At 39.3% G+C, this 13,024-nt stretch overlaps 1 protein-coding gene across 1 annotated transcript in view; it reads left to right on the top strand.

The window, feature by feature from the left end:
- The first annotated feature begins 5,930 nt into the window (after window positions 1-5,930).
- BRDT (bromodomain testis associated) overlaps window positions 5,931-13,024 on the top strand; it is a 54,218-nt gene continuing 47,124 nt past the window's right edge. The window contains exon 1 of the mRNA XM_045547541.1: window positions 5,931-5,999. The gene's annotated coding sequence lies outside the window, so the exon portion shown is untranslated. The remainder of the gene's footprint in view (window positions 6,000-13,024) is intronic.

The following is a 13,024-nucleotide window of genomic DNA, read 5'->3' as shown; positions in this document are numbered from 1 at the left end:
TCCCTTTCCTTCTCCTCAAACCACTTGTCCTCCTTCTTCTGACATGGCCTCGGGGACAAGTGCCAAACTTTTGGTAATAATAACACATCTGTGAATCACTTATTTGAATAGCTTTATTACCTGGTAAAACTTAGCATCAAGAAATATAAGCATTGTTGACACTGACATCTGCAAATCCCAGCATTTCTAAATAAATAAATACATAGAAGTTATGTATTTGGGGACATAGCTACATAAAAATTTTTAAAATCAAATAATTAATTCTATCCTATTTAATATATCAAAACCCCCTTTACACTACCAATATTTTGAAATTTACCCATGTGCCAATAATCATCCTTCAAAAGTATAGTAAAACAAATTCAAAGAAAAACAAACAAAAATCAATGATTAAGAATTTCTTCCCAGCTGGACATGGTGGTTCATGCCTATAATCCCATCACTTTGGGAGGCCAAGATGGGAGGATGGCTTGAAGCCAAGAGTTTGAGACCAGGCTGAACAATATAATGAGACCCTCTCTCTAAAAAAAATTTAAAAATTAGCCAGGCATAGTGGCATGTGCCTGTAGTCCTAGCTACTCAGCTACTCTGGAGACTGAGGCAGAAAGATTGAGCCTAGGAGCTTGAGGCTGCAGTGAGCTATGATCATGCCACTGCACTCCAGTCTGGGTGACAGAGGCCCTATCTCTAAAAAACAAACAAACAAAAGAACTTCCCCTTTCTTGATCTGCGCTCCAATTTGTCAAGATTGCTTATCCATTTGTTTTGTAGGAGCCTTTGTGAATATTGTAAAGTTTACCTTTGTATCAATAAAAATTTAGGAAGCGGTTGAGTTATCATGGCCAATTCTCCAACAGAAATGTATCATTATAACTCATTAGATCTGGAAAGGGGGTCAGAATTCATTAAAATTAACACAAAGACTCCTAAGAAACAAATGAATAAACAATAAAATAATTTTATTCTGACAAATTGGTTTGTTTTCCTTTGAAGTTGTTTTTTTTTTTTTTTTTTTTTTTTTGAGACAGAGTCTCGCTTTGTTGCCCAGGCTAGAATGAGTGCCGTGGCGTCAGCCTGGCTCACTGCCACCTCAGATTCCTGGGCTTAAGCGATCCTACTACCTCAGCCTCCCGAGTAGCTGGGACTACAGGCATGCACCACTATGCCCGGCTAATTTTTTCTATATAGATTTTTAGTTGGCCATATAATTTCTTTCTATTTTTAATAGAGACGAGGTCTCGCTGTTGCTCAGGCTGGTCTCGAACTCCTGACCTCAAGCAATCCACCCGCCTCAGCCTCCCAGAGTGCTAGGATTACAGGCATGAGCCACCGCATCTGGCCTTGAAGTTGTTTTAAATGCTGCTATCATGGCTCTTTTTCTGATTCTATCAGAGGGGATCTTTTCCCTTTTATGAACTATTTATCTTAGTCCTTTTTTTTTCACTTCTATAAAATTTAATGAGAAACAATCAACCAAGGTGACTTTTCCTTGGAAAATCCTCCAAAAACTAATTTTATAAACAGCTACTTACTTTGATAGGAGTTCCATTTATAAATAGCAGGCCCGGAGTGGTGGCTCACACCTGTAATCCTAGCACTCCAGGAGGCTGAGGCGGGAGGATTGCTCAAGGTCAGGAGTTCAAGACCAGTCTGAGCAAGAGTGAGACCCCATCTCTACTAAAAATAGAAAGAAATGATTTGGACAGCTAAAAATACATATAGAAAAAAAAATTAGCCGAGCATGGTGGCACATGCCTGTAGTCCCAGCTACTCGGGAGGCTGAGGCAGGAGGATTGCTTGAGCCCAGGAGTTTGAGGTTGCTGTGAACTAGGCTGATGCCACGGCACTCTAGCCCAGGCAACAAAGCGAGACTCTGTCTCAAAAAAATAAAAATAAAAATAAAAAAATATATAAATAGCAGCCATTACTTCACTGCCTACAAAATTGCAGACTGTCATATTTTACATGTGTAATTTTTTTCCTTGACCTGTTTGCTTTTTCAATACAATAGAGAATATATTTCCCAATTTTCTGTCAACTAGTTCACGTTTATATACATATTTTTAATAATTTCATTAATATTTAAAAGCTAGTAATCTGTTTAAATTGCTGGGCAACCCCATCAGATACCTAGGAACTCCCTAATCCATTCTTTGGCACAAGATAAGTCTTTTCTGCAGTAATTATAGAGCCATGTCAGGGAACTTCTGGCCTCTCCTCAGGCCCCCAAGCTAGGGCACAGTCTTCCACTTTTTTCTTTGGCAAGTGGGTCTCTCTGTTCCCTTACCTCTTTGTCCCCTCTATTCTCACCCTGGTGAAGAGTGGGTATTTAGGCGTAAATTATTTGTTCATTATTAGACAAGTATTTATTGAACACTGAACACGTGCTGTGTGCCAGATACTTCACTGGGTACTAAGGATAAGGCAGTGAAAAAAGCACACAAAAATCCCTTTCTTCCCTGAGTTTTCATTCAAGGCAGAGACAGATATTAAATAAATAAACAAGTATATAATGTGTCGGATGGTTATTTGTCCTGTGGAGAAAAAGAAGCAGGGAAAATAGAGTATGAGGGTGGTGGTGATGATTGCTCTTTTATTTTTTATTTATTTTTTTGAGACAGGGTCTCACTCTGTCACCCAGACTAGAGTACAGTGGCATCATTATAGCTCACAGCAATCTTAAACTCCTAGGCTCAAGCAATCCTCTTGCCTCAGCCTCCCAAGTAGCTGAGATCCATGCCTGGCTAATCTTTCTATTTTTGGTAGAGATAGGGTCTTGCTCTTCTTGCTCAGGCTGGTCTTGAATTCCTGAGCTCAAGGGATCCTCCCACCTTGGCCTCCCAGAGTGCTAGGATTACAGGCATGAGCCACTATGCCTGGCCTATGTTGCCCTTTTAAATAGGACAATGAGAGGGCTTACCAGTAGGGTGAGTGGGAAAGTGATGCATTAAGAAACACAGTATAGTCCGGGCGCGGTGGCTCACGCCTGTAATCCTAGCACTCTGGGAGGCCGAGGTGGGAGAATCGCTCGAGGTCAGGAGTTCAAGACTAGCCTGAGCAAGAGCGAGACGCTGTCTCTACTAAAAAAAAAAATAGAAAGAAATTATATGGACAACTAAAAATACATAGAAAAAATTAGCCGGACATGGTGGCACATGCCTATAGTCCCAGCTACTTGGGAGGCTGAGGCAGAAGGATCGCTTGAGCCCAGGAGTCTGAGGTTGCTATGAGATAGGCTGACACCATGGCACTCTAGCCCGGGCAACAGAGTGAGACTCTGCCTCAAAAAAAAACAAAAAACAAAAAAAGAAATACATCAGGAGTTCGAGACCAGCCTGAGCAAGAGCAAGACCCTGTCTCTACTAAAAAAAAACAAAAAGAAATTATCTGGCCAACTAAAATATATAGAAAAAATTAGCCAGGCATGGTGGCACATGCCTGTAGTCCCAGCTACCCGGGAGGCTGAGGCAGTAGGATCGCTGAAGCCCAGGAGTTTGAGGTTGCTGTAAGCTAGGCTGACGCCACGGCACTCACTCTAGCCCCAGGCAACAAAGCGAGACTCTGTCTCAAAAAAAAAAAAAAAAAAACAGTATGAAAAAAGCTTCTGCACAGCCACAGAAACTGTCATGAGAGCAAACAGACAATCTACAGAATGGGAAAAAATTTTCACATGCTTCACATCCGATAAAGGGCTAATAACTAGAATCTATTTAGAACTCAGGAAAATCAGCAAGAAAAAAATCAAACAACCCTATCAAAAGTGGGCAAAGGACATGAACAGAAACTTTTCAAAAGAAGACAGAACAATGACCAAACAATAGAAAGTAATTCAAAGGTTTTAAGTGTGGTAACATGATGAGATTTAGCTTTTTAAAAGATCACTCAGAAGCCTGTGAGATGGCCCATACCTGTAGTTCCAGCTATTAGGAAGGCTGAGACAGGAGGATCATTTGAGCCAGGAGTTCAAGGCTGCATCGTGCTATGATCATGCTATGAATAGCCACTGTACTCCAGCCTGGACAACACAGCGAGACCTCCTCTCAAAAAAAAGTCAGTCAGGCTTTTCCATAGAGTGTGCACTTCTCCCTGCCACTGTTTCTCAGGAGTAGGGCAAAAAGCTGATAGTTGGTAAGATTTCTACTGAATCATTCCTGGCTTTCATTTCCTTTGACTTCCTTTAGGCCTTTCATGGTTGTGAGGGTCACACCCTAGGTCTGTACCTACCTGTACCTTTTCCCTATAAAATAAGATTAAAAAAAAATAGGGCCAGGCTAGGTGGCTCACACCTGTAATCCTAGCACTCTAGGTGGTCAAGGCGGGAGGATCTTTTGAGGTCAGGAGCTCAAGACCAGCCTGAGCAAGAGTGAGACCCCATCTCTATTAAAAATAGAACAAATTAGCTAGGTGTGGTGGTATGGGCCTGTAGTCCTAGCCACTCTGGGGGCTGAGGCAGGAGGATCGCTTGAGCACAGAAGTTTGAGGTTGCTGTGAGCTAGGCTGATGCCACTGCACTCTAGCCCTGGTGACAGAGTGAGACTTTGTCTCAAAAAAAATTGTTTTTGAGATGGCAGTTAGGGAGAGATGTCTCACTGTATTGCTCTGACTAGCCTTAAAACCCTGGGCTCAAGCAATTCTCCAGCCTCAGCCTCCTGAGTACTTGGGACTACAGAGGTATGTCACCATGCCCTGAATAAGATTTTAAACAAAAACAAGAACATAAAAAATCAAATCTAAGCAAAAACTGCCTGCCATTTCGGGTATTTATATGACCTCTAGTAAGTACATCAAGCATGTTGCTTTCTTGTGAACACTTACTTGGTCCTTTCCTCCCACATCAAAGTAATTGAATGAAGACATGTCAAACTGTTAATGGTCCTCAGATTCTCCCTTTAGGTAACTGGGGATTGGTTTTTCTTTGACGGGATTAGAGAGCTGCTCATCAGCTGTTTTTGCCCTCCCTCCCCCATCCTTCCATCCATCCATCTTGCAATGAGTATTAAGAATTCAGAAATATTGTTTGCAGTTTCATCCAAAAGGCAACTACTGCCCTAAATATATTCTTCTGATACATGTTAGCACTTTTGAAGTACCTGCAAACCATCAAGAGGTAGTTGCCAAGACTCTCAAAATCCTAAAACACTGTCAGCACAGCAGCTGTTGTGAAAACAGCTAATTGCCATATTTTATTTTATTTTATTTTTTAAGGCTAGTCAAGTGAAGCAGCAGGACTGGAGAAGGAAGAAAGGAATCTGTACTGGTTGTGATCGTTAGTTGCGAATACTATTGCACTCAGACCAACCTAAGTTGCCATTTTAAACCCAATGAGATCATGTTAGTTCTAGCCTCAGCTGCTACCTAATATTTGTTAAGCACTTATTATGTGCAAGAGCCCGGAGCTGTGGAGAGGGCTGGAGAAAAACATAAAAAACACCACAAGCCAAAACTCACGAGCTTCCAAAATAACAACATAGGACTCTTGGATTAGTGAGAAAGTTGTTTTAATAGTAAACACCTTGAGGGCGTTTACTTCTACTCCTTAAACTCCCAGCCCCCTGCATGGCATTCATTAGGAGCTCAATATGCGAGCTCTGGGTAATTGAACGACAACGCACCCTAGCCAGGCGCAACTCACACACCTTTCGCCGCCTGGGGCCAGGTGTGGCCACGTGACCGGCCCAGACCAATGGGCAGGCCGCGCGGCACGTCTCCTATAAAGGCGCCGGGGGCAGCCGACTAGCGGCCGCCATTAGGGTGAGAGCTGGCTGCGACGGACGGTGGAGAGCTGCTGTCCTGCACCGCTTCATCTTTTGCAAACTGAAAAGGGTGATCATATAAAGTCTTTTTCATAACAGGTAATATACTCTCTACAGGAAGCATCGCCCTACGCCGGCCCCTGGGGGTGACCTTGGGTGGGAACAACCGTTTTTTCTCTCCCCTCCCCCATCAACATTATGCGAGAGGCAGTTGGGGAGGCCATCCTCGTCGTGCCTGCAGCCCAGGTGAGCTGCCGGTTGCTTTCCTTCGGCCTTACCAACTGCAAGCTCGTTGCCCCGGTGAGCTTTCACCTCCCCTCGACCCTTTCCCCCTAAATGTTTGGTTTTTGTGTTAGGGAGGGCTGGGAAGGAGGAGGTTGGGGCGAGGACGTGGGAGTCCAGTTGTGCAACTGCCTCCTCTCATCTCGAAAAACACTGACGGTCTACGAGTTCTTCTTAGGTCTTGGACTGGTAGGTCGCTGCTGCCGGTACTGTGGTTTCGGGAATGCAGGAGAAAGTATGGAGGGTTTAACTTTAGCTGGCATTTTTGCTGTGTTTATTCTGGGAGTCCTCATTTGGGACAGGGACATCCTGGTTCTTGATTCATTTATTCAACTTTATTAATTACTGGGAACCTGCTAAACCCTCTGCAGGGTGCTGCAGAATTGGAGGTGGGCCTGACATCAAAGTGCACTGGCTTAGGTTAAGAATTAAGATAGAGATGTGTACAGGGTGCTTTGGGACCCATGGGAAGGGCCTGGGTGGTTGGATGGGAAAGAGGCAAATTGCTCAGTAGAAGTGATAACTCAGCTAGGTCTTGAGGGACAAATAGAAGTTAGACTAAAAAGTGATGAGAGAAGCTGGGGTAAAGAGAAATTTCTCAAAGGCATGGATGTATGTACACAGAGTATGGTAGGACGGTGGAGAATTGCTTTTTTTAAAAAACATGAGGCTTCTATGTTGTCCAGGCTGCCATGCAGTAGCTGTACAGAGGCATTGTCATTTCAAATTACAGCCTTCAATTCCTGGCCTCAACTGATCTTCCCACCTCAACCTCCTGAGTAGCTGGGACTACAGATGCTGTTCCATGGTGCCTGGCAAGAATTACATATTTTTTGAGTGGCTGGCACAATGTTGCGAGTTGATGGAGTAGCAAGAGATGAGTCTAGTGAGATGGCCAAGGAGGGTATTATAAAAGGGTTTGTATATCATGAAGGACAGTGGGTTGAACAGTATGATCTTATGCAAACTGCTGCACACAAAAAATCAAGACATCACCATTGCATTAATTCATGGTGTTAAGTGACAAGGATTGTAATTATATGTATTGAGTTATAATTGCCTATTAACAATTCTCTGTAAACAGACTGTGTCCCAAAATTCTAGCTCAGTGTTTGGCAACATTGTAGTTCCCTTTCTCTCTCTCTCTCTTTTTTTTTTTTTTTTTTTTTGAGACAGGGTCTCACTCTGTAGATGCTGTATACTTATTTAATAAGTAAACAAACAGAATTTGGGAAATGGTATCCTGGAAACTAGAGGAGAGTTTTAACAGAGTCATAATAGTCTAGTGACAGATGTTGCTTGAGAGGTCAAGTAAGATAAGATTCAAAAAGAATCCATTGGATTTAACAACTAAGTATGGTAAGTGTTAACCTTAGCGTAAGGGGAATTTTAGAGGAATGGTAGGGAAAAGCCAAGGGTGACATGGGCAATAAAGACAATGTCATTAGGATGCCCTGCTGTGAAGTACAGAAGAGAATATTGAGGCTTTAAGGAGACGATGGGATTAAAGGAAGAATTTTTAAGGAGGCTTGAGAAAGTTTATATGGAGGGAAGCTAGTATAGAAATGTTAAAAGTACAGAAAAGAGGGAGCAGGGACCTTCGGGAAAGGATGTTATCTAGAGTCCTGGGAAAAGAGTTCTAGACAGAAAGGTGCCTCATTCTTAGACTGGAAGGGAAGAGATAAGAGAGGAGCAGATGAGATTGATCATTGTAAAGAATATACATTGACAATGAATTACCTCTGGTCTAAACTGAAGCCTAATCTAGTTTTGAAGAAACCATTTTTTTCACTTGAATTAGAGACTGCTCTTTTGATGTAAGATTTAGAGTTAGTATATGAGCTCATTCCAGGCCAGGTTATTTTTTTACCTTTCTGAGCTGCAGAGCTATCTGTTATCCAGAATTCATCCTCCTCAGTTCTATGTTGTACTGCCTTCTTGCATATGTAAGACCTGTTGGGAAGTTCTACCAGAAGTGCCACACCACAGAATAACTTACTGTCATATATTGAAATACATGGAAATTATTTTTTTAAACAATATTTCTTCAAAGCCTCAAAGTTCAGCTATGCTTATATGAAATTGAGTCTTCTAGGCTCAAGATAAGTTATATTAATTTTACTTTTTAATAAACTCAATTCTTTGAGACTTCAGTATGCATATAGGGTAATTTAATACCTGCATCACTGTGGTTAAAAATCATTGAGGAATTTTAAAAAATTTTTTATCTTGGCAAACTGAAGAAATTGATTTATCCTGATGTTTTTGTAAGGGGGGGACTTTTGCCAAGGAGACTGGACTCTTCCTGATATGCCTGTGCAGCTATTCAATTAGAAGTGAACTTTTATGTTTCTTGTAACATTTTGGAAAGATTTTTAAGCAAAAAATCTTTGCTCTGTAGCATTTGTCAGGGATGACTTTGAAATATTCACACCTACCTCAAAGCCTTTTTCTTTGAAGTTTAAATTAAAAAAAATTTTTTTTCAAGTCCAAAGCTAAGAAGATAAGGAGTTTAAAATTTTGCTCTTATACATTATTGGTAGAAACATAAGTTGAGATAACTCTGGAGAACAATTAAACACCTAGCAAAATTTAAAAGTATTGGCCCAGAAATTGTTAATGGGAATGTATCCAATAAATATTGGCATATATATGCAATGATATATTTGTAAGGGTATTCATTACAGCATTGTATATAATAACAGAAGATTAGAAATAACCATAATATCCATATGATGATATACTATGCAGCAATTAAAAAGAAATGGGCAATAATGTATGTGTTGTTCTGGGAAATTTTTTTTTCTTATTTTGAGACAGGATCTCACTCTGTTGTCTGGGCTAGAGTGGAGTGGTGTCATCATTGCTCACTGCAACCTCAAACTCCTGGGCTCAAGCAATCCTCCTGCCTCTTCCTGCCAAGTAGCCGGGATTACAGGCACATGCCACTATGCCTGGCTAATTTCTATTTATCGTATAGGTGGTCTTGCTGTGTTGCGCAGGCTGGTCTTGAACTCATGGCCTCAAGCGATCCTCTCACTCAGTTTTCCAAAAGTTTTAGAATTACCAGCCTGAGCCACCACACCCAGCCTACACTGGGACAGTTTTAAAGATGAATTAAGGGCAAAAAACAAACCATTTCTGAAAGGACATACACAAGAAATTGCTAAATAGTAGGAGAGGGATTGGTTGGCTGGGGGACAAAAATGGAACAGTATAACACTTTGTGTACCATTTTCATCAAAATTTCACATCATAGGGATGTTAAAATTCAAATAAACTTTTGTTTTTAAGAATTCCTTAAATGATGCATTATCTTTAAGAATTTCTCGAATTCCCAATTATTTTATGAATTATTGAGTGGGCAAAAGGGATGTGATTTTCAGGCAACTTGTTCATGGAACAACAGAATTATTTAACAAGGTGATGCTATTATGTGATTGTCTTCAAAGTAAACAAGAACTTTTCATAATCATTTATGATACATTTTCTTTGAGCAATTGTATTGGGTGGTTACTGTATAACATTAAAATCTTACTGACATTAGATTTCATCTGCTTATGACATTTCTTTTTAGAAATATATCTATGGGAAAAAATGTTTTGAAAGCAGAAATAACAATAAAATAACTCTATAAATGTTAGAAACAGCAGTGGACTTTCATATAGACAGGTTAGGCTACAGATTATGCATAGTGCCAGTATAATTGTTAACTCCATATATTTTTTTTCCTTACTTAACATAGCATATTGGAGTGTGAGTGTAAGTAAGTGATTTTAGGGAAAACTTTGAATTAATCAATTTGTTTAAGTTAATGACAGATTACTTCTGACACTTCTCAACTGATTATGACCCACCATTATGTCAAGATAAGGTGAAAACCTCTTGGGATCGGTTGCAGGACTGTTATAATGACATTTTCTGACTTAAAATTAATAATCTTGGAGAAAGTAAAATGAAATCATGAAATTGACATCTATCTAGTACAATCATTTGCCAAGTATCATGAAAAGCCACATAAGCTTATTAAAGAATGAGAAACAGAAGATTAAAATACTTTGAACACTAAGACTGGGGTAATTACAAAGAGTACTTTGTAAAGAGGAAAATTCTTACTCATTTTGCTGGGCAGTGAGCTTCACTTCACACTAGAAACCAGGACATTCACGTCCCCCTGCCCCCCGTACCCTGAAGATAATCAGGTTATGAAATATTAGCTATTATTTTGCCCAGTGACAGAACTCTTGTTCACATTCAGTCCCTTCATGTTCAGTCTATCTATAGCCCTCAATCATAGCATAGTTAAGTTTATTATTAAAATTTTCAAGCATATAGAAAAACAGTAAAAGAATATCTGTGTATTCAACAATTGACAACATTTTGTCATGTTTGCTTTTCTATGTAAGTTTTCTTCCCACAAGCCTTTTATATAATACACATACGACGATTTTATTGTCTGCATCCTGAGAGGTCATTGCTTTGGATCTGGTGTTGCGAAGTTAGCTTTAGTTTTTCTCTTCATTGCTGTGACTTTGGGTATGGAGCACCACGAGTCTTTGAGGTATACTGTACTCTAAACTGGCTTCATGTCAACATTAGAGCGCTGGTATGTACTTCCTGATGAGGTGTTTCTGGGATGTGGATGTCCTATAACCAATATATGGCAAGACTGTTACGTTTTTGTACAGTACAAGTGACTGTGGCATCCAATCTCAGCTTTTAAAAGGAAGGGATTTTTTTAGAACTATGCTAACATTTGTCTCAAGAGCGTTACCAAGAAGAGGATTCATGCTTATCTCGTGTTGTTCAGCAAGACAAACCATCATCAAAACCTGCAGCTTCATATATTAAACCGAGGCAATCCAGATGGTTAGCTTCTGTAGTTTACAAAGAGTACTGCCTAAACACTGTCAAGTGCTTGAAATTTTACTTCAAACCTTAAAAACACACTTTTCTTCTCTATCCATCAAGATTGATGGAGTCAAGGAAGTGTGCCTAACATTAGATAATTCCACGTCCTATGGCTCATTTTCTCTTCAATGAGAAATAGAAGTGGGCTATATAATGTGATATATGGAGCAACTGCAGCTGCCTGAGGGCTGAGAAACAATATGCCTAAGCTATAGCTATCTTCTGAAGATTTCAGAGTTCTTACTGATACCAAGTGTTTTTAAATGTTTTTATTAACCTGTGATTTGAATAAAGTAGACATTTCCCTTATGATTCCTTTTGAGAATTTTTAATTATACTAGAATCAAATTCAATAAATACTTTTTCTTCAGCTAAAAATAATAATAATACAGATATGAGTATTCACACCAAGTTTTTCTTGAGCATGTACTTAAATTTTTTCCTGCATAATAACTATTATCACATATATCAAACCGAACAATTCCCTAAATTTCTATAGCTGTCCCCAAAATGTCTATTATAGCTTATCTTTTCAAATCAATATGTGATATACACAACATTGAAGTGCTATTATTTTCATTATTTTCCTTAATGACCTTGGCTTTATAAAAGATAGGCCATTTGTTTTGTAGAATATTCTGTACTCTAGATTTGTCTTTCCTTATGGTTTCATTTTATTCTAGCCACTATCCCAAGGAATTTTTCTACCATGATGACAATGTTCTATATATGTGTTGTCCTCTGCAGTAGCTACTAGCCACATGTGGCTATTCAGCACTTGAAATGTGGCTAAGTTTTAAGTTTTATTTGATTTTGGATGATTTAAATTGAAATAGTTACATGTGGTTAGGAGCTATCATTTTGGACAGCAAAACTCTAGTCCCTGAATTCTCTGTTAAATGAAAGTTAAATCTACAAGCTTGATTACATTCAATTGAACATTTTGGGCAAAAAGCCTTTATAGGTACTTTATCAAGACTGTGTACTTAGACATGTTAAATACTACAGAGAAGTCTAGGAAGATAACTGAAGAAAGCCAGTGAGGGATCTGGGAAGTTTCAAGGTTTTAATGATATTTGGGAGAGTGAAAATTTTAGGTTGGCAATCAAGCGTGTAGCAGGAAAGGTTTTTTGTTTGTTTTGGTTTTTTAAACAGACTTTATTGTTTAGAGTAGGTTTAGATTCACAAAGTACGGACTTCGCATCTATCCCGTGCTCTCAAACACATACAGCTTTCCCCTACTATCAACATATCAGCACCAGAGTGGTACATTTGTTATAACTGGTGAACCTACATTGACACATCATTATCCCTGAAGTCCATAGTTTATTGCACCATAGCTTCTCTTTTGGTGTTGTGCATTCTGTGGGCTTTGACAAATGTATCCACCATTATAGTATTATACAGACTAGGTTTACTGCTTTAGAAACCATCTGTGCTCTGCCTGTTCATTCCTTCCTCCCCAAACCCCTGGCAACTACTTATCTTTCTATTGTGTCTATAGTTTTTGCTTTTTAAAAATACATGGTTGGAATCATACAGTTTGTAGCCTTTTCAGATTGATTTCTTTCACTTAGTAATAGTCATTGAAGTTTTCTACATGTCTTTTCATGGCTTGATGGCTCATTTCTTTTCAGTGTGGCATAATATTCCATTGTGTTTACCTCTTCACCTACTGAAGGACATCTTGGTTGCTTCCAAGTTTTGGCAATCATGAATAAAGCTGTTATAAACATCTTGTGTGCAGGTTTTTGTGTGGGAAGGTATTTTTAAGAAAAAAATTTAAGGCACTGACTAGACCATGTCTGTAGGCAGAGATACAAGTATAAGTTAATTCCAGATAAAGAATTAAATGTAGAAAATGAGACCATAAGAGAGAGCTGAAAATAGAATGAGTAATGATTTTTTACTTAAAAATATTCTATTGACAAAGGTTGTATAGTTGACCCTTGAACAACAACATTTTGGAAAACTGGCAGATATACTAAAGTTGAACATGTATGTATGACCTAGCAACTTCATTCCTGGGTTGAACAAAGTTTCAATGCAACAACATAAATACATGCATATATACACTA

Source organism: Lemur catta, chromosome 3 (assembly GCF_020740605.2).
Source record: "Lemur catta isolate mLemCat1 chromosome 3, mLemCat1.pri, whole genome shotgun sequence".
NCBI lineage: Eukaryota > Metazoa > Chordata > Mammalia > Primates > Lemuridae > Lemur > Lemur catta.
Note: the sequence above shows the minus strand (reverse complement) of the source record. Positions and strands in the feature narration are given on the sequence as shown.